The following is a 22,708-nucleotide window of genomic DNA, read 5'->3' as shown; positions in this document are numbered from 1 at the left end:
TATAAGTGTTCAAACCTTACAGTCACTCACTTCCGCCAATATGGATCAATGATTTTGATGACATCGATCTACACTTCAGCTTCTCATCAGATTTTCTGTCCAATCAAATGCTATCTAGAATCTGAAGCTCCGCCCCCTACACTATAAATAGAAGCTGAAGCTGCGACTGATATCGGTCACTTGTTCACACACTTACTATTTTCGAATGGCACATGGTGCACTATATACTGTAGGGGATAGGGAACGATTCAGACAGTGTAAATGTGCTTTCCATGAGGGCGAATGAAGTCTGGTTTCAAGTTAGTGTCACACGAAGCTCCTCAGCTCCGGTCCAGAGACACGATAACACAGAGCGGATCATATGAGCGAGTCGGCGCAGACCACAAGACGTATCGGACCAGTTTGAACTCTACACAGAATGCTGTATTTTAAACCGATATGGCAACCCGATCTCACGGCAATTCGTACGTATTTTACGAGGTGGCTAATTCGCATGAATTCGTACGAATGACCTACCCCTGACCCCGCCCCTAAACCTACCCCTCACTGAGGTTTAGACAAATCGTACGAATTCATACGAATTAGCCACTTTATACACACTTGTACGAATTGGTCGTGAGATAGCATTGGAGATTAGGAGGAGGAACTGTTAGAGATTAGGAGCGGCTTTACCGAGTTCAACGGCTCTGGTCGAACTGTGATATAAACTATATAAACGCTATTGGCTATTTTAAAAAATGTGGGGAGCTGGTCGATGTGTCCTGCCGTCTTTCTGTTTTAGTGGAAATTATGTCAACATATTGAATAATGCTGCGAGTTTCAAGGCACTTCAGTGGACCTTTAAATCAGGCTTTAATTAGGCAATGTCTATTGTTCATACTTAGGGTTAAGGATTCGAACAAATCGAGCTGGTGCTTATGTGCTGTTACCTTTATTTTACATGTGCTCTAGAGCAGCCCCACTAATTCCAGAATCATCCATTTTGTTCTGTAACCAGGTCTGAACCCTACCTAGTGAAAAAGAAGTACACTTTAGCATACTTTAAAAAAGAGTACTAATGGAATTAATGTATTGTAAAAGAATATACTTCAGTGCGAATCAAACGTAATGCTTTTTTTAGATACTCGTGTTTTCAGGCATGTTATTTACAATAAAATGAAAATGTATTATAGTTTACATTTACATTAAATGCAATTAGTTGAACTTAAGTGTTTTTCTTTTTACTTAAAGCGTAACTCTCGCCAAAATGACCATGATAGCATCAAAATTGCTATTTTTAAAACACTAAGAAGGCTCGACACAACATGAAACTTTGCTCGAAGTATCACCGGGTGCTCTACACATGAACTCCAGCATTGAGAACATTGTTTGTGTACACAGAGTTTACTAAAAAGAAAGATTTTGAATAACTCACTGTAGCTGTTGTTGTTTCCGTCCGCCGGCATTTTGTCAGTCAAAAATAGTCGATCTCCGAATGCAACGTAACAGGGAGGAGAGTAAAGATGGAAAGCTCCTAAAGCTTAGTTCCATATGTTGTTTTGTCGTTAGTGAAAATCAATATTGACCTTGTATTTGAAAAAGGATCCTTATATAAGAAACAGTACTGAAATTCATAGTCAGTTCATTCACATTCGGAGATCGACTATTTTTGACTGTCAAAATGCGGGCAGACACAGCTACAGTGAGTTGTTCAAAATCTTTCTTTGTAGTAAACTTTGTGTACACAAACAATGTGCTCAATGCTGGAGTTCATGTGTAGAGCCCCTGGTGATACTTCGAGCAAAGTTTCATGTTGTGTCGAGCCTTCTTAGTGTTTTAAAACTAGCAATTTTTGATTCTATCATAGTAGTGACCCAAGCACTCCCATTCAAAAGGCAGTTTGACCGAAAACGAAAATACGGTCAAACTTAAAAGTGGCGTTTCCATTCTAATTATGCTTTTAAACGAAGGTTTGCCTCGGGTAGATTAACAAAAAGACCCTTGGTTGCATTTTGACGAGAGTTACGTTTTAATTAAGACTTAAGTACATCTTTATGTAATTTCAGAACTACTTCTATTGTCTGTGGAATATGGTTAAAGTGTACTGACAAATGTACTGACAAGCATTTACTGTATGGTAAACTAAAATATACTTTAATACACTGTTGAAAAATGTATGTCATGTATTTAAATATATTTGTATTTTGACATTTGAAATGAAGCAGATGCAATTTAGTACATTTAAAATGTATTCTTAAGAAATACATTTACAGTATGAAAGTAAACTCTCTAAGTACACGTCAATGACCTTTTTCCATTAATATTATTACTACCTACAGTTTTTTACAAATATATATATTTTAAGATTTGAAGTAAACTACAAGTGCACATTAAATGCAATTAAGCACACTTATTTTTCACAAGGGGCCTTAAAGGAATGCACTAAAATCATGTGAAACCATCCACAACAAACACAGCTCACATTTCTTTGGCTCAAACTTATTCATGTTTTTACAAATCACCAATGTACAGTATATAGACCATATGTTATGCATAGCCACTCTGACCTAATGCAAACTGTCGATTTCCAGATGCTTGATGGTATGGAAGAAAAGATTCTTTATTCTATTTAATTTATTTGTAAACTACACAGTACTATAGAGATTTGAAAGTCTTGCAGCAACATAAAGATAATGCTCTGATTAGGTTTATTCACTGCTAATACAGTTTGGTCTTTCTCTCAGAAAAGTGCAGGAGAAGCTGGCCTGCATCCATCTTATAAAGACCCTTTTCTCTTTGACACTTAGAAAAATTGAATTTTAAATTAAGTAGATTCAATTTTCAAAGAGATGGTTAAAGCAAGTAAAATTGCAAAGTACATTACAAAACGTGTGTTGGTTGGGGGGTATTTCCGTATACCCTCATAATCTTTGATGAATTCGGTAACAATATACAATGTGTACATGTTTTGTACTTTTCTTAAACTGTTCTGTCAACAGTACCATCAATCCACCCATTAATTTTCCAAACCACTTGTCCTATCTAGGATCGTGGGTTGCCACAGCCTATCTGAGCTGTAGACAGGAAAACATATTATATGGATGGCCAATCCATCACAGCGCAAACACACACACACACAGCAACGGACAATTTAGTGTCACCAATTCTAAAAATATTATATAATATTATATTTAGCCAAATGGAGATTATTCATCAAAATGTGCAGTTGGATACTGTGTGTACTGTGCAGTGAAAATGTCCACACATTTTCTTATTAAAGTAGGAGATGGCAACCTTGGCGTCAGTGTTGCTTAAGTAACAGTCAAAACTGGCTGCTCGTAAAGCCAATCATATAATGGCTCTGATATCACTGTAATCGTTTTATTCAGATACTTGTTAGTCTCATCTGTTACAAACCTGTTTTTCCTTTCTCTTATAAAATGGCTATTTTGGTAGCAGACTCCATAATACCTCAAAATGAATATTTAATGGCTAACAAGTTGAAAATTGTTGATTTATAATGTGTTTTTCCACACAAAAGCAGATTATTCTGCGTACTTCTACACTGTGGCTTGCAAAAGAAGTTTGACATCCAGATCGTCTTTAATGTGTGTGTTTTTTTACAATGTAATGGCTACTAAACAAGGGTGTTTGTCTAACTGTGCACCACTAATGTTACACTTCTTTTGTGATATTTTACAACACTGATTTGAAGCTTTGGTAAAAGAACTACTAAAGCTTCAAATCTACAGTATATAATCTAGTGCTATTGCCCTTGCATGTTCCATCATGTCACATTACTAAGGGAAAATCCCTATTGGCTGAACAAGCATCAGTGTGTGCGTGTGAGTGTCAATGCATAGACACAAAACAAGAAAAGCTTGCGTCCCAATTCACATACGATCTGCCCTAAATAGTATGAGATTAGAATGTCTGTGCCTCAAATCCTAGTATATTGGAAAATAGTTTGGCCTATTTATTATATTATTCTGTTTGTTTCATATTGTTTTTATCATTAACTTCATTCAAGTATTACGTTTTTAGACAAATCATTATATATCTCACTCCAAAATGAATATATCATGGCAAACATGTTGAAGATTATGTCTTATTTTCCAACTTTCCAACCACCTTTCACACTTTTCACCATTCAATGAATTTCCAGTGGATAATTACATCCCATACAATCTTCCTATTACAAAATTAAACAGGTTTCATGTTGACTTTAATTGTTTAAATCACATTTATGTTAATATCCACTGAGCCCTCAGCTAGAAGAATCAAATCATGACACGCATTATGTGTCAAAGCCGGTCACAAATTGTGCATGTACAGTATGTGTGCACTAGCTTGTTTCTAATGTTATATCGAGGTTCACCCTTTCTCCCTCCTTCCTTCTGTTATTATGAATGTTAATGTAATCCAATTTTGCCCAGCACGTGCATGCTATCAAATTAAGAAATGTTACAGAGTAGTTTTTAATGCACAATATCCATAAAGCCCTGACAGATTGCAAACATGACTGACACACCGACTGATTTCACTACCTCATGAAACAGATGGTCAACCAGTGTTTGCCCAGTAACAAAATAAACAAATAATATTAGAATTTATCTACATACAAAAAAAGACTAAGTATGATAAAACTAAATTTTAAATTCAGCAAAAAACAAAACATTTCCTTTTGGAAGACAATACATACTTTTGGAAAAAAGCAATTATTCTTAGATGTTTGTCTCTTTACAAGCTGCTGTTGGTTAAATAAGATTTGATGGATGAAGTCGACTTGTTATTTTGATGGTGAGAACAAAAAGGGGCTCGATTTCCGTTATTTGTTCAAACAGGCAGTGAATAAGCCACTCTTTTCCCAGTATTTTATTTTTAAGTTGCCAGCCAACGCCTGCATTTTTGATAATATTCAGAAAAAATGGCTCCAGAATATTTTGTTGAAACACTGAATATATTCAAAGAAAAAGAAAAACAGAGCCTTTGCTTTTAAACAATCAAAGAAAGAAAATTTATTCTAGCTTCATTCATTCTTTTTTTTTATCAACACTTGAATGTAGGTAAGTTTCATCAAAAAAAACATTTCGAACAAAAAGCTGAGAAAATCACATTTTTTTCAAAGACTTGGTCTGGATCGGATTTAGAACGATGATCAAAACACAGTAGATCAAGTCCATCAACACCTCCAAAACTGCACAGTCCTATACCTCATCCTGGGTCGACATTTCATTCTGTAAACTAGGCAGATTTGATTTATATGCTGTTGAATGTTTGATGATCATGTTAGCTTATTTGTGCATAAGCAATCTCCTCTCCTCACCTTCTGATTTACACAGATCTCCTTCTTCGCTTGTTTTTTATCCAGAGATTCTGTGTTACTTCAGAAGGTCCGTAACTGCGTCCCCTACTGAATAACAGTGAAAACACGGATTGCTAGAAAAACTCATCGATAGCGGGAAAGTGTTTTGTCGTAAATTATGGAAAATTTTGTCAATAGCAGGTAAAGAGTTAAAGTCGACATGAAATCAAAATTGACCCTATTTACTTTGTTAGCGCATATTAGTCTTGTGGTGAACATTTGATCCGTGCAAGTTAATACACAGAAATAAATTGTTTGCCGTGGTAATCTTTAATCAAAATCTGAAAAGTTACTTCCGGTCTGGAATGGCGTTCCTTCTCTGATGACGTAGGTTTGACGGCTTGGATTGAAAACGCTAAACCACTCCCCTCAAACCGTTAGTCTGATATGAGCAGAGATGGAGAGGAGGACCGCTAGAGTAAAACCCTGCCCTCTGTTCAATACTCCGTTTCACTTGGAAATACGTCACAACACTGGAGAAAAGTCGTTTGCAACTTCTGGTTCAAAATACAGTTGTCAATTTCAAATACTTCCTGTATGATAACAGCCGGAGTCTGTTAAATGGCATCCAGAAAATATTCTGCCCATATAAACACAACCAAACAATGAAGAATTAACTCATTGTAATTGTCTGGATGAGGGTAGGCCTATTTGTAATTCATTTAGCGGAAAAAATTGTTCCTCATTCACTATGAAGATCTACACCTGTTCTTCTGAGAGTGTCATTGCCACAAGCACAGCCTTCAAAGCTCAGCCTATGCAAACCAAATCAAGATTGCTTATCATTAATTAGTGTTTATTGCTAAAAATAGCAGCAGTTCTGATATTTATCTAATGAGACTCCTTGTCACGCACTGACTTAAGCATTCTCCTCCATTCATTATGTTTGTCTCGACTAACAAGACTAAATTACTTCTATGCATTTTGCTGCACATTATGGATTTATTCACATTACACAATCAAAACTTTAGACTAACTGTCCACACTATTTAGCAAGTGATTAAATCATGTCCAGTTGTTTAGACAGTGCACTTTATTTTCAGTTTATATCTACATTGGTTGCTATAGTAATGATGCAGGTGTCAGCACAATGCCAAGTGATTTCTACAACAAGTGAAATTAGAAAGAATTCAGGATGCATAAAGCAGATGCAGCCTCTGCTCACCTCCACCAAGGCATCCCACTGTGGTTATGAACAAGGAGGCATAGCTGTATTTTACAAACCCCTGCCTAGACACTATTGAGCAGTTACTTCCCAAACTACAAAGAATACTGAATCCAAAGCAGACAAAAACAGATCTAAGAAATTCAAATTTGAATCTAATTTCAATCCTTACAAACGGGACCAGTTTCGTTCAGAACCAGATTTGGGTCAGATGCAAGTGACTGAATATCTGATTTCAAAATCTGTCAGTGCAAAGCCTAAACGACCAAAGACATTGGGCCCTATTTTAACGATCTAAGCGCATGGTCTATTAGCGCACAGAGCAAGTGAATTTAGGGTGTGTACGAATCCACTTTTGCTAGTTTAACGGTGGGAAAAATAGCCTGCGCGCCCAGCGCATGGTCTAAAATAGTTGTCCCTATTCTCTTAAAGGGATAGTTCAGCCAAAAATGATATTTAACCCATGATTTACTCACCCTCAAGCCGTTCGAGATGCATATGTCAATCATTTTTCAGACGAACACATTTTCAGTTATTTTAGAAAATGTCTTAGATCTTTCAGTGGTTATAATGTGAAGTTATGGGGTCCACCTCCTTCAAGTCACAAAATGTGCATGCATCCTTCACAAAAGTAATCCATCCGGCTCCAGGGGGATAAACGAAGGCCTTCTGAGGATAATCCGTGCGGTTTTGTCGTAAAAATATACTATTTAAAACTTTATAAATGAAAATATCTTGCTTCCGGCAACGGTCGACGCGCGTTCACGGGAGATGGATGCCGGCGTATGACGTAGGACGTAGCGTTTGATTTAGCTGTACTTCGTTCTACGTCACGACGCTTCCTACGCTACGTCCTACGTCATACACCGGCATCCATCTCCCGTGAACACGCGTCGACCGTTGCCGGAAGCAAGATATTTTCATTTATAAAGTTTTAAATATGTATATTTTTACGACAAAACCGCACGGATTTGAGGGTGAGTAAATCATGGGTTAAATATTATTTTTGGCCGAACTATCCCTTTAATGAGTAATGGGTGTGTTTTGGGCGTAACGTGCAATAAACCAATCAGAGTCTCATCTCCCATTCCCTTTAAATGCCAGTTGCACTCGCGCCATGGCAGATTCATTTGATGGAATTTACAAGTGGAAAGACTGAACGCTTCTCCAGAGAGGATACGGATCTGCTCGTTCACGAGGTTAAAGCACACAAGCAGATCATCTACGGGACAAGCCAGATTCCATCATATCTTTATGTACACAATAATAATCTTTTACATTGTAATCCTTTTATTTTTATTTGGCTAGTTTGTGTGCTGCTGCGTGTCCCTGTGTGTGTGATAAGCAGAGTGTACGATCGTTGTGGACCCGCCTATAGGCGTACATTACTAATGCGCTCTTAAAAATAAAATAAAAAATATTGCGCCATTGACTTTAGACCAGGTTTCAGTTGGTCAATGGCGCAGTCTATTTCAGTTGCCTCAAAATAGCAACGCGCCAACAATGCGCCAGAACACACCTGCTTTTTAGACCAGCATGCCCATGGGCGCACAAATTAGCGCAAATGCATTTGCTATTTAAACAACGTGGTGCAGGACGTAAAAATGATAACTGCGTCGGGCTGAAACTAGCAAAAAACACTTTGTGCCGGGTGTATGATAGGGCCCATTGTCAGTCCAAATCTTATAATTTGTGTATCCGATTGGAATCTGATCTAAATACTTGAATGTCCACACTGTGTATCGCAACTGTTCAGATCCAATTTGTGTGTCCTGTGGCTCTCTTTCATTTTCTGGAATATCTTTTATGGTTTTTATGGCAATGAAAATGGCAATGTGAAATCCGAATAGAGTGGTCAGACTGAAACGGATTTCCAGAAATGAGATTTGAAATATTACATATGAACATAGCTTGAAATGGATTTGTAAAAATCTGATTTCATGTGATATTTTGCAGTTCACACTTGCTAAATATGAATGGATTCCAACTGGACATGCACAAAAATCGTATTTGGACTGACAGTCTGAACGAGGTTAAAGAGCCGGTGCTCCAATCCCAAACATGTGGTGACATTACATCCCGTGTGGTGGCCTCATCTTGTAAAGCAGTGAGTCTAAATGATAGTTATGTCTGGTGTCACTATATACGTTTGTGTGTGTGCGTTACAGCAAACAGATGGGTGCATGTTCCATGTTTGTGTGTGTGAAGTTTGTGTTGCACAGCACCATTGCACACATCTTTAAAGTGTGCACTAAGAGAAAATTCTGTCATCATCAGTTTCACTCAGCTATTTGTTGGCTTTTTAGGACTTAGAACAGGAATGGACAGTTTTGGTCTTGGAGCACGTCCACTTTCCAGCAGAAAACAAACACGCCTGCCTGTAATCTTGAAGACGTTGATTTGATTTTACAGGGGTGTTTAGGGATAGAGCTAAACTCTGCAGGACAGGACTAGAATCCAGGACTAGAGTAGTCCATCCCTGGCATAAAATACTGCACACAAGTCATATTGATTCATTTTTCATTGGGTGAAAAAGAAGCAGCTTGGACAATCTTCTAAATATCATCTTTTATGTTTCACAAAATAAACCTTCCTGTTCAATCAATATGAGGAGGATTACTAGGATTAGATAATAAAATTTAAAAAAATGTAAACGTCAGACACGCAGAAACGAGACACAACAGGAACTCGTGTAAACTGTAACAGTAAAATCAACTATGTCTTATTCCGTGAAATTATATTTCAAATAATGATTCTCAACTGGTTTTGCTTCAGGACATTTTTCATGCTATGCACAAATACTTCATAACCTGCTGCTTAGAGCTGTGGAATTTTATCAGTAACAGCAATGATCATAAAATATAACTACACATATATCAGTTCAAAATGACATATTAAAGGAAAAGTTACTAACAAATAAAATTCATTCATCTGCTCATGTTTATGTCACTCAAAATCTGTAAGATTTTTATTTTCCTTTAGTACACAAAAGGAGTTCTCTTTTTCATCAATGAAAATGGATGATAACTTCAGCTGTCAAGCTCCAAAAATGACAAAATACCCCAAAATTAGTTGATATGAATTCTGTGCTATATTTCAAGTCTTCTCAAGCCATGCTTTTTGTAAGGAATAATTGACGACTGGCCGTTGAATTATTATAAAATAATGCACACCCGAGGTGGTAATGTGGCCATGACGCAAAGAAGACCGGAGTCAATTATTCTGCTTATACTATGGGTGCCACACCTCAAAATGTTGTGCTCAAAATGCTCAAAATGTCAACCTGTTGTATTTCAAAACATTTGTCAGGTTTTTGTCCTTAAAACGCTTTTGTATGTGCACATTTTCTTACGCATTTTATCCGACGCCTCCGTTGCTAATTCCGAAAAGTAATTTTATAGCTAGTAACAGAGGCTTGAGCCATTGATAGTAGACTAATGCAGTTATTAATACAGTTATTAGAGAGAGAGAGAGAGATAGAGAGAGAGAGAGAGAGAGAGAGAGAGAGAGAGAGAGAGAGAGAGAGAGAGAGAGAGAGAGAGAGAGAGAGAGAGAGAGAGAGAGAGATTAAGGGTGTGTGAATAACCTGTCTCTCAACAGTGTTCGGCAGCAGCGTCTCTACTAATAGTGAGAAAGAGATTGTGTGCTTTCCGAACATTATAAAACGTAATTTTGTGTCAAAAAACATGGAAATATTTTGTCGTTTTTATCCTATTGTTTATATTTATTTGCTTGGTCAGTGCCGTTGTGGGTTTTGGTTCTTTTGCTGCTGTAGGCCGTAAAGACCTTTGAAATAACTGAAATCATTTGGTGAAGTGATATGGACATGTGTTCAAGACCTGCTGGAACTATTTTAGCCGAGCATTTCACTGAAAATAATTGCACATATATATAAACGTGACGTGACTTTGCTAGAGTGCTGGATTGCAGAGCTTGCACAAACATATCCACATTGCTATGATCAGATGCTTTTCTTATGCTTTATTAAAAACTGCTTGCTGTTTTCTTAATTTTGTTGTGTGTTTATTTTGTTAGTGAGAGGAAAGCGTGCAGCACATATTTACATGTTCATCTAACCGTTGCTCTCAGCAGTGTGGCCACGTATATCGCTGGCCACGTATTTCGAACTTCATTTTACCCCAAAACAAAGAACGAAAAAGATCTTCGCCATGAGTATATCGGAGCCTTTAGAATGTTCGTCAACCAATCAGATTCAAGCATTCAAAAGCCTGGTAGTATAAGATCGTTTTAAGTGATTTTTTTTTACTGAAAGAGTCTCTAGTCACTTCATTTTCATCATATGGTAAAGAGCAGCCTGGACAGTCTGCAAAATGGCTTTTTTTTGTAAAAAAAAAAAAAAAAAAAAAACACTAAAAAAGGAGGACATTTAATTTCATGTTCCATTCTACATCCAGTTTAAAATACTACCATACACATAAATTAATTCTGAGGTAACATGAAATTCATTAAATCTAAATATTAATTAAATCAGAAAAAGAAAGGCCAACTTTGGCTTGTTTGTTTGGGATACACAAGACAAATAGATTTCCTGTACAACTGTTTCACCTCCCGCAGACACTCACAGATAAATAGTCTGGACAGACTCCAACACACTGAAGGTGAAGAGAGTGGAAAGACTCTGAGGATATGGCTTGTGTAGTGCAGTGTGAATCTGGGGCGGAATCCATTGATCCAAACACATGAACTATGCTGGCGTGAGGTTTCGCATTAATCAAACAGGAAGCCTTCGCAGGGAAAGAGAAGGAAAGTCATTCCCTCCCATATTTAAAATGTTTTAGGGAGGTTTTTGTTTCAGCAGGGTGGGCCTAATCCTGTTTCCATGGTTACCGCCGGCCGCGCTCTTGATTTGTATGTAAGAGAGTGTGCGCCTTGAGCTAGCAGCTGTACCGTTTCACAGTTTTCTACTAAATCCACTTTTATAATCTGGTCACACAATATGCTAACGTTTTACCCACTGCTGATGTGAAGCAATATGCTCCATTTGTTAAGGTACAGGGGTAAAGTATGTGTGTGAATTCACCTGTGTGTCCTACAGTGCTCAACAGTGCGACAAAATACTGTGGGTGCAGAACATATAACATGCATAGAATATGTAATGTGTAGCCTATAATGTGCTGGGCATGATGGAAAGCACAAGCATAATGTTAGTAAAATGTTATTTTATGCATTGTGTGTGTTACATGCATTAAAATTGTATAATGCGCTATGCATGATACAAAGCATATTTATAACAACAGCCGTTGTATGCATTATACATGCATTAAATGTGTAGGCTACAGAAAGCATATTTATAATGTTAGAAGTTTGCTTTTTTATGCATTATGTATAGCCTGGCAAGCCAGACCTACATCAAGATGTTAGGTCTGACAACTCACCATAGACACGGCTCAATCCGAGGGGCGGGATAAACGCTTGTCTTTCAAATTCCCTCTGCACGCAATAGGACACCGCTTCAACCAACCAGAGCGTTTTCCCAACAGCCGAGCTAGTTGATAGATTCAACTTTTGCCATATCTGGCCGGCAAAACTACGAACACATCTTCCTTTTTTTAAGAATGACTTAAGTGCCGTTCTTTGCTCTTTTCTCAAAGAAAAACTTAACTCCAAGTCCTCCAGAGTCGCTGCCAAAGCCGATTCGAAAGACTGTTCTCCAGCAGCAGCCATTCTTTGTTTTCAAGTAGCAGAGAATCGTCGCAACTGTCGTCATTATGTTAAGCCCGCCCCGCCTACTCTATACACGATGTGATTGGCCTGACCCAATTTAGGTTTTTGCAGCTCGAAAGTCAATTGAGAGTTGCTAGACTACCCTAGCTGCAAAATACATTTTGCTGCCGCTAGGGTGCGTCTAGATTTCTAGGCTACATTATGTATGCAGGATAAATGCATATGACATACTGTACATGGTTAAAAACATTAATTATTAATTCTGTTGTTTTATTAATTATACAAGCTACTGTTATTAAATATGTATACCTAGTTTTGCATTGAGGTAAACCATAAGCTATATTAATGTTACAATTGTAGTTTTATGTATTACACGTGCCACATGAAAGAAACGGCATTGAAATGTTGAAGTAGAAAGACTGAAATAGTTTTAAAACATACTCCAATAATCTTTTTATTTTATTTTTTACCATTTCAAAAATCCTTTTTACAGTGCACATCTGACACCCAAATGGTTTATTTGAAATAATAAGAAAAGTACACTCTAAAAATGTTTGGAGTGTTTGGGTCAAATATGGACAACCCAACAGTTGGGTTTAAAAATGTAATAAAAAAAATTATTAATGTTGGGTTTGTCCATATTTGACCAAAACATGCACTCTAAAAATGCTGGGTTTGTTTCAACCAATGTTTGGGTCAAATGTGGACAAACCCAACCGTTGGTTTACATTTTGAAATAAAATTTTTAAGGTTGGTTTTGTCCATGTTGACCCAAATATGGGTTAAAACAATCCAGCATTCATATTGCTGGTTGTGAAAGTATTATGATCATGCTTACGTGTTTAGTATGTATTGTACACATGCAGAATTCTGGATGTAAATCTCTGCTGTGAGACTGAGACTGTAAGACTGACTTTGGCAATGCCACTGTACCCTACTGCTAGCCAGCTGTCACCCTGTGAATAAGAAAGGGTTAGGGGACAAAGACACACACCCATGTCTCTCATCTGTAACCCAACCTCACTATCTTATGGTTTCTTGGTCTCTCCTCTGTCCTTTTCTCTTTTCAATCCTTTTCTCTGATGACACAAGCAACATGGCTATTTACAACAGCCTGGCGAAGACAGACAGAGAGGGAGGAGCATCTGCGTGAGCAAGGCGAGAACAACGGAGAGATCAAAGAAACATCACAACAAGAGGAAAAAAATAACAGATGGAGAGATGGAGATAACTATGAAAGGAGGGAAATTATATTCACCATGAGAAGTGAATCTTATAAAATAAGCATTTTTGTAACAAGAGGTGCCTATTCACAAATGATTGCATCTTTGTCCTTGTTTGTCCTTTGTCCTAAATGTGGACTTCCTGTTTAAAGGAGTTTCCTTCTTTAATTAACAAAACAGACCAGAATTTTAGTTGATAGCTGATTATTTGTATTGTTTACTGGTATTGTTCAAATGTAAGGAACAAAAAGTATTCCATTTTTGCACATAACTCAAATCACGCAGCTTGTTGCTATTACTTTTCTAAGTGTTCAGGCTTACGATTACCTGCTCACAATAAAATAGGCAGGAAAATCTCATGCACTTACATTGTAGGAGGGACCTGATCCAAAATTTAGGGATGGGCTCTTGTCGTGGGTCAGTTAGCAACTGCAGTGAGAGCCACTGAGAACAAATAACAACTGCCTGACAACATGTTAAAATCCCCTTCGAACAACTTAGCATCTTCAAAGCAATGTCCTGGCAACCAACAACAACATATGTCCAAAATACTTGTTTGATTTTAAAGAAATAATCTTCCACTGAAATGATCTACTTCAAATACATTACACAAAAAATTCTTATTTAGTATATTTGTCTTATTTTCTATTTGTTTTTGTCTTTTCTAGTACAAATATATAAACATTCTTAAATCAAGATACATTTAGCCTACAAAATGATATTAAAGTCAGCATGAAACGGAAGCTGCGATAGTCTTTTCTTCCTTATTGTGACGTATACGGCTTCTTGAACAAGAGAAAATTGGATGGAATTGATTGGATGGTTTGTTATGGTTTGCTATTGGTCGACCTCATGTGAGTGACAGGTTGCCCCGCCCTCATCAGAGAAGAAATGTCTCTGCAATAAGTGGGAGGGGAAGATATTTTGATTAAAGATTATGATGGCACATGAATTTAAAGAAATAATGATGTGCACAGATACATATATAATATATACAATATTCCATAATATCTCAGCTTTAATGTCCATAAAGAAGGTTCAAAATTAAGTAAATTTATGCTTAATAATTGAGTTAATTTGTGCTTGTTTAAAGCATAAACTCGCTGATCTCCTTTTTTTTTTTTTTCAGAAAGTCAATTTTTAATGTTTAAGTCATTTTGCTTCTTGTGTATTTTGATTCAATAATGTTTAAATATTTGTACTGAAAAATACGTTTTCCCCCTAGTGTATTTGCCTAATGATAATTTAAACACTTCTATTGGCCAATACTGATATGGTCACCAATATACTGTGCATCCCTGTTTTCAGTTTACACAGCACTGTACTGTGCATTGTATATTTTTTAAATTACTTTAGTGAAATAAAGCAATAATAATAATAAAGGACCAATGCACTGAAACCTATGCAGGCAATACAGCATTGACCTTTCAACCAGCTCATATACTCGAACCATATATTCACAATGGGGCCTTCAAATGTCTGAAATCATTTGCAGTGAAGGGAAATTCTGAGACCTTCGGTACCCATCAGAGAGGCCATAAATGATGCACACACTCATCCACATCCACTCTGACAGTCGGGAAGACTGAGAGAGAACTTGTTTACAGCCAGGTTGGTCCCTTGGATCTGGAAGTGCTGAAAACATGATCCATTCCCTCGAGATAATCACGGAGGGAAGCAGAGAAGCTCTTCACAATGAAAAGCAAAAGCAAGGAACAATCTGAATTCTGAACAAATTGCTCCAAGTGCCAACAACTGTTATTCAGATAAGATGATCTTTAAAATGATGGATGTTGCCATGACTAAAAGGCAATACATGAAGCCGTTTCAATGCTTGGAAAAGCATGAAATGTTTATGACTAAAATATATCCAAGTTATTTCTGCAGCGTGGAGATAGGGCTTCGATATCCACCAAGACTTACTGACCCCTGATTTGAATATAAACGAAAATGATCTAAGCGCTGATCGATATCCTTGGAGCTCTGCATCTAGTCTTCAAAGAAGAATTCAACTGAAGGGCAGCTGAATCAATCAATCATGCATTCAATCTACATTGGTAAGTAGAAGCAAGCAGTAGCATTTGATTGGTATTTCAAGGTCTGAGAGCAGGCACTTGCTGGTAGATTAAAGTTATAAAGTTTGTGCGATACCTAATTTGTTAAAAAGGCAGATGGTCTAAGTGACAAGAAATCTCATGCTATGGACCACAAAGGCTTCATTTATATGTGGAAATTTAGTTTAGTTTAGTTTTATTTTAGAGTTGGACAAGGCAGGATATTGAAGGACAAAACCCTGAAATGTATCAAACAGAACACATACTCAAGACAACCTTATATACCTAATTTAAATAAATTAAAAAAATAAAAAAATAATAAATAAACCAACCAACCAATAATAAATAAATCTGATACGAATCAGAGACATGCATTTGCGCCTGCCATGTAAGCGGACAGATTGGATATTCCAACCCGATCTCACAGCAATTCGTACGTATTCGTATTTTACGAGGTGGCTAATTCGTATGAATTTGTTCGAATGACCTACCCCTTACCTCGCCCCTAAACCTACCTGTCACTGGGGTTTAGACAAATCGTTCGAACTCGTAAAAATTTGTACGAATTAGCCACCTCAGAAAATACGTACGAATTGGTCGTGAGATAGCGCTGGATATCCCATCAAATTGAAAAAACTTCAATACCAACTGCAATCACAAGACTCTGTTCAATGGCGCAACGAATGATGAAGACTCAACCCTGTAAAGTCATACTGAAGTTTTATGTCTTTTGAGCCTTTGGGGCGATCTTTAAAAATGACGCGGAAAGCAAAAGCTTGCATTATCATTTCATCTGGACACCGAATTTAAATATGTAAAAGTGTGAAAGAGGTTTGATAGCTACGACAGAAAATACGATTTCCGGTGAATAACAAATTCCATTTCAGCCTGCTTCTCACAGAAAGCTATTGTATGGCTTTAGAAGACTTGTCATATGAACTACTTTTATGGTGCATTATTCTCCTTTTTGACAGAGAAAAGGCCCTGTTTCCATTCACTTTTATTATACTGAAAATAGCAGCGTTAATATTCTTTAAAACACCTCCATTTATGTTCCATGGACTGTTTTGGAATAACTTGAGGGTGAGTAAATACTGACACAATTTTCATTTATGGGTGAACTGTTCCTTTAGATGCTAACTTGCTGATTTCAAGATGTAGCCCGAGATATCAAATGCAATGACTGTTATCTATCTGTGAACTGTCTTGTTAGTGCCCTGTGGGAGAGCCAGAGTGTTACGCATGCAGGCAGAATCCTCGTTTATTCAACCACTCCAAATTTTCTAAAGCTCAAGGCCAGGGGATTATTCATTCAACAACACAACATTAAAGCCGTTTTAACCCGGCTGTGCCTTAAGAGGATATTGCTTAGGTTTTCCTATTGAATCAAAGGCATGTCTTATGTGGCCATGCTTTTGCTTCTCTGATAACACAGGTACGTCAAACAGTCTAATTGAAGTGTGCTCTTTCATCTGGGAAATGTAATTATAGAGCTATTTCTGATCTGCAGTGTGTCTCAAAAACATTCCCTGATTGACATTAAAATTATGTTTATGATTTAGAATAGGCCTATTTTAGGGGACCTATTTTGGAGACACCCCTTTTTACAAGATGTAATATAAGTCTCAGGTGTCGCCAGAATGTGTCTGAGAAGTTATTTTAGCTCAAAATACCACAAAGATAATTTATTGCACCATGTTGTAAATATACAATTTTTGAGTGAAAGGAATAACATGCTGTTGCAAATAAAATGCAAATGAGCTGCTGCTCCCTGCTCCACTTTCCAGAAGAGGGTGGAGCCTGTACAGCTCGTGTATCATATACTCTGCCAAACACTAAAACATCTGTTTGGTTTTGATTATCATACCTATCGCTGTCACACTCATTTGACGTTGCAGTTCTTCATCATCATGAAAGTTTATTATCTGCATGCGTTTTAAAGGCATATCAGTCTAAACTTCTGATATGGTTTTCTAAGAGCACATATGCGAAGCACGTGCACAGAAAGCTGGGTATTAAACTATGTTCTTTTTCAGGTCTTATTGCGCTTAAACTGTCAAATACACTCACAATGTTATGTCGAAAACACAAAGTTCACATAAACACAGCCGATTATGTCGTGAACGTAAACACTAAACAGCAAGTAATGAAATCGCATGTGTACATTAGATTTGTGTATTAAAGTCAAAGCAGCGTAATAGGACCTATATGCTGTTAATATGAATCAAACAACAAAAGAAAAACAGAAAGTAACTTACTGCTCTTGATTGAATAACATTAGTAGCTTTAATAAGAATTTTTTTTTTTTTACTTAAATGCTGCTGTTAAATGCTCTGGCGAAGAGAAAAACATAGCGGACTGTGTACATCTCACTCAGGGCGGGGTCTATGCTAATAGGGCGGAGTCTGTCAGCAGTCGTGGGCGGGGCCTGTGCAACATGACTTCACATTGCATAGAAACAGCAAACGGCTTATTTCGGAGAGACACTGCTTATGATTTATGGGGATAAAAAATTTATTTAAAAAGGAGTTAGTGGATTTTTACCATTATAGGGTGCTTGTGAACACACACTGCCGACACACATGTTCAAACACCATGTAAAAGTGAATTTTGCATAACAGGTTCCCATTTCAGCTATTTATCAGATGTTTGTACACAATAATTAGGTGCCTTCCAAATGATATGCTCTTTGGTTCAGCCAGTCCTACCTGCTGCTGTGATAACACTAAATCGTCAGTAAGCCCAATGTGCCACTTTAATGGGAATCAATCAATCAATCAATCAATCAATAATGTTGAAAGTGATTTCCACCAAAAACATCAAAAATTTGGCTAGCCTCAAGGACACTCCGAAACCCCGCCCTCTAAAGAGATGTCAACCTATGTCAGTCATCTGAAAATTCAAAATGATGGACAGGCAGAGGTTCCCGAAGAGCAAAAAACGTGGGCCAATTCATTCCCTCTCTTTTTGCTTCGAGCACTGTCAGGTATGATTTCTAACAACACGACACCTAGCCTATATTTGAATGGCATCTGCCAGGTAGAAGGCACATTTTATTTTTGGTGTTCACAAATATAGCTTCCAGCACCTTGAAGATATGGCTTGTGTTTTAAACAATTCAATCTAAAGGTTTTGGCATTACAGACCGTTCTCTATTTAGTGACAGCACATTGACCGAAGCTGTTCATGAGCACAATGTAGCCTACAGTGCAAATGAAAAAAATAATATTTGAAGGCAGTCTAAACGGCTAGTATTTGTACTTTAACCTGCCCGTCTGGCAACACTTCCACATTATGAATGGCAATGATTCGCGCCAAAGCCAGAAATCGCACTAGGGTTTATCATGAGGTAATGAACACCCGCACGCGCACATGAATTCTTATTGAACTTTATTTTTATTGTATTTATTTTTTGTTGCGTAAAACGATTAAAACACCAATTTTAATCCCCTTACGGAATGCAACAATGTAACAGAACGCTTTGTTAAAGGTTGAACTGTTATTAACTTACGCGACGCCTCGATCACGCATGTGTACATGGAGCAACAATTAAACGATTGCGCAGAAACACATAACACGTGTGAACGGCTGATATGTTAGTGCTTGTCCTGCTGTATTCGGTTATAGGATACATTACCTCAAAAAATGGTGAAAGTGTCAGCAGTTGCTTTGTATGCTGTGACAGTTTAATTTTGACTGCGCTAAACGCGTCTGTTGTTATATTCCAGTGGATTCACATTCATTCACACAGCAGCGATTTCGTGTGCAATGCCTGAAAACTGCTCACACTCAGCAAATGAAATGGCAAAATTGCTTATTATGTCAACTTACCTTTTCATCAGAGAGCCCTTCCTTTGCCTGTTTCCCCATCCATCTCTCCTTTGCCGAATAAAACGCTTTTTTTTTATTATTTCCTCAGAATTGCGAAGTTCCCGCTATTCAAGCTGTAGGCTAATTCAAAATTAAGTGACGGTCCGCTGTAGTCTGTAAGTCATCATTAAATCACATATGCTACCCCTGTCTCACTCACTCTCTCTTCCTTTCACCGACCATCCGATATCGGCTATCGTTTTTCCTTTGCAATAAAATCCACCCCGTGTAGTAGGCTACTGCGTAGCAATAAAACACTATATTAAATTAATCATACGTGCGTATAACGCTGCTACGAGAGACCGCTTCACATAACTTCATCGCCCTTTAATGCATCTTCTCCGAGTCCTCTGTCCTCCTCTCTGAGCATCACTTTCCCTTGTTAGTCCGAATGCATAATTCAACGCTCGGTTCACAGCGTAGCGATGTCCGATTCCCAAAAGAATCATTCGTCTGAGTCGGTTCCTTTATTCATTCGAGCTGCTTCGCATAGTGTCTAGTATTTAATGAAGTAGGCTAACAGTATAGGTTGGATACATAATCAACAAATCTATTTAAACAATATTTGTTAAGCAATGAGAAACCACAGACTAGACGTGGAAGTATGAACACAGATGTATGCTTAAGTACGGCAACAACAAAACATATTTAAAAACTGTCAATCTTATTATCCTAAAACAAATAACAGTATTTGACAAAAATATCTCTCACTAAAAAATAGCGAAACTTCGCACTGGGACCACTTTGAAATGGTGACTCGAAAGAATCGAATCACTTAAAAGAATCGTCTGAACGAACCGACTCGCTGAAGTGAATCGGATGTCCCATCGTTAGAGAGCTTGCTTGTATTGTCTCATTCGTGTCAGCTTGATTCGCCGGCAATTTCTCAGCGATGTCAAGCGCAGAATGTTTCAGCGGCCCATCATCACCCCAGACTGAGCAGGAGACTGGAATAATAGCGTTATGTGCTTATGAAGTGCAGATATCACAGGGGAGCGAGTCTTCCTCAGAGAGGGCTTTCTTTGTTAGAGTATCTGAGCTTCAGTCTAGAGATATTATCCCTGTAAGCACCACAATTTACCACCAGCATGCAATTATTGATCTCAGTACTGCTTTTATTGTAATACTGTTTTTTTTTTAAAGTCAGTACAAAATTATACCCATAGCCTACTATTTATTTTATTTTTATTTTTTTACAATGTAGCCTATTTAACTAATGTTATATAGTATATAGTAGGCTATATACATTAGTTTTATTTCTCTCTCTCTCTCTCTCTCTCTCTATATATATATATATATATATATATATATATATATAGGCCTATATATATATATATATAGCATACTATAACATACTAATATAAATATATATATTTCACATTTTGTTAATTTCAATAATTGTCTTACAGTGTTTTACCATTAGAGTGAAATAATAATAATTATTAACTAATTGTATTATTTCTCCAGACGTGTGAGCATATATAGGCATGGGCATCCGACCCTGGTGATGCGTAAAGTGGGTTTTCTCAGTGGTACAGTCGTCCTTGTGAACATGTGGGCATTATGCCCTAGAGGTGAATGTTATGATGTTGGTTTAAACCAGCCATAGAGGGTTAAATGTGCACATTCAAAGCCTCAACATAAAATGATGTAACACACATCTTTCAAAATAAATATTAGAAGAATACAGAACACACCCTACAGCTAGTATGCCTTTTATATTTGCATAATATCTATAGCCATTTGAAGTAAGAATATGCTGAAAGAGCTGTTATGATCAGACTGTAAATGCACTAGCATATGAACTGGTGACCCTGTTTGAAAATGATAAATGGCTTGTCATTTTAAGGTTAATTGCATCTAAATTATGCTTTGTTAATAATACTGTCAGTGAGAATATATGCTTCTCAGTGGAAGGAAATGAGAACTCTCTAATTATGAACACCTTATAGATTTAGGCTTTTCTGTCATAAATGATTTGTATGTTGATTTTACAGCTGCCTTTTTGTTTCGGTTGTCCAACATGTCGACTTATGGCTCAGCCAATGGTGTGAGTTTGTGAATTATCAATAGAGGATGAGGTGGGTCACCTTTCGAGCATTCAAGATACCCCAACAACCACCTAGCAACCACATAGCAACACACTGAAAAAGAGTCAGAACACCTTAAATGCATAGCAATACCCTGACAACCACACAGCGATTTTGGCTGCAAGTTTTCCAAGCACTTCAATGTTTCCAACCAAACATTTTTGCAAATTCTGGTTGGTGCTCCATAGTTGGAGGCCATGTTGTTTTCTCCACAGGAAGCACTGCTCCTTTGAGACGAGTCCATCTGTGATGTTCTCCACACAGGTAAGCATATTCCTAAAACACATTAATGATTTAATGTATGTATTTCTTGAGCTGTAAAATGTCATATACAAGCCCTTAGAGAATATGCAATGAAGGTTTTGCTGCTCTCTATCTCTCCCTGTTCCTTATTCACATAATATAACATTGATTATACTAGAGTGAAGGTGAGGTCTGCTCGTCTTTTTTTCTTGTCCCTTTGTCCCCTACCATATGTTTCCCTGTCAAGATGCTGCTAGACTTAAATACATTTGATTTCACTTTTATATTATTCCAAACAGGTATGCATTCTTTCTTCTCTGGAACACAAAAGAAGATTTACCGGAATGATGTAGTGTTAAATTACAGATTTTTGGTGAACAACTGCTTTGAAGAACTGAAGAACACTTCTTATAGGTTGCAGACTTTATTGTACTTCAATGCCTGGTTTTATTGACCCTCTGGTAGTTTTTATCAGGATTATTTTATTATGATTTTATTTATTGAAACAAAAAAAGAAAAGTGAAGTCCGCACACTGCATGCTGCTCAAGATAAATGTATTAAAAGCACAACGTTTCGACCATCAGGTCTTCATCAGGTGCAATCTTATTTATTTATTTGAATTTATTTATTGAAACACCACTGCATAGATAAAGCTTTCATTTAAACATACTGCAAGTCATGTTAAATTAAAGGAGAACTCCGGTCAATTTTAACATTGAGCTCATTTTTTTGTACATTTGGAGTGCTGTCGATACAGAGAACAACGACAAAAATCGGTGTTGCCTACACCGTGTTAACCTCTTTTTAAAATTTGCACCCTGTTGACTTCAATGGGGCAAGTTTTAAACCTGCTTTTAGGCTCTTAACATCCTTGATGTGTCATTACAAGTGCACAGGTCATGTGAGTGATTCCTTCGTGGTGAACGCGGGTCAATCTGACTGCAGTAGATGTGAAAGATATGAATAAAAATGATGTTTATTCAGCCAGCGCACATACCTGTATTTACATCCTGTTTTCGGTCGAAGTCCAGAG

General features: G+C 37.3%; 1 protein-coding gene across 1 annotated transcript in view; it reads right to left on the bottom strand.

Moving 5' to 3' along the window:
- Window positions 1–19,760, bottom strand: part of flrt1a (fibronectin leucine rich transmembrane protein 1a) — a 71,876-nt gene extending 52,116 nt beyond the window's left edge. Inside the window, exon 1 of the mRNA XM_079872326.1 lies at window positions 19,303–19,760. The gene's annotated coding sequence lies outside the window, so the exon portion shown is untranslated. The remainder of the gene's footprint in view (window positions 1–19,302) is intronic.
- Window positions 19,761–22,708: the final 2,948 nt, after the last annotated feature.

Source organism: Squalius cephalus (genome assembly GCF_949319135.1).
Source record: "Squalius cephalus genome assembly, chromosome: 5".
In the NCBI taxonomy this organism is placed as follows: domain Eukaryota; kingdom Metazoa; phylum Chordata; class Actinopteri; order Cypriniformes; family Leuciscidae; genus Squalius; species Squalius cephalus.
Note: the sequence above shows the minus strand (reverse complement) of the source record. Positions and strands in the feature narration are given on the sequence as shown.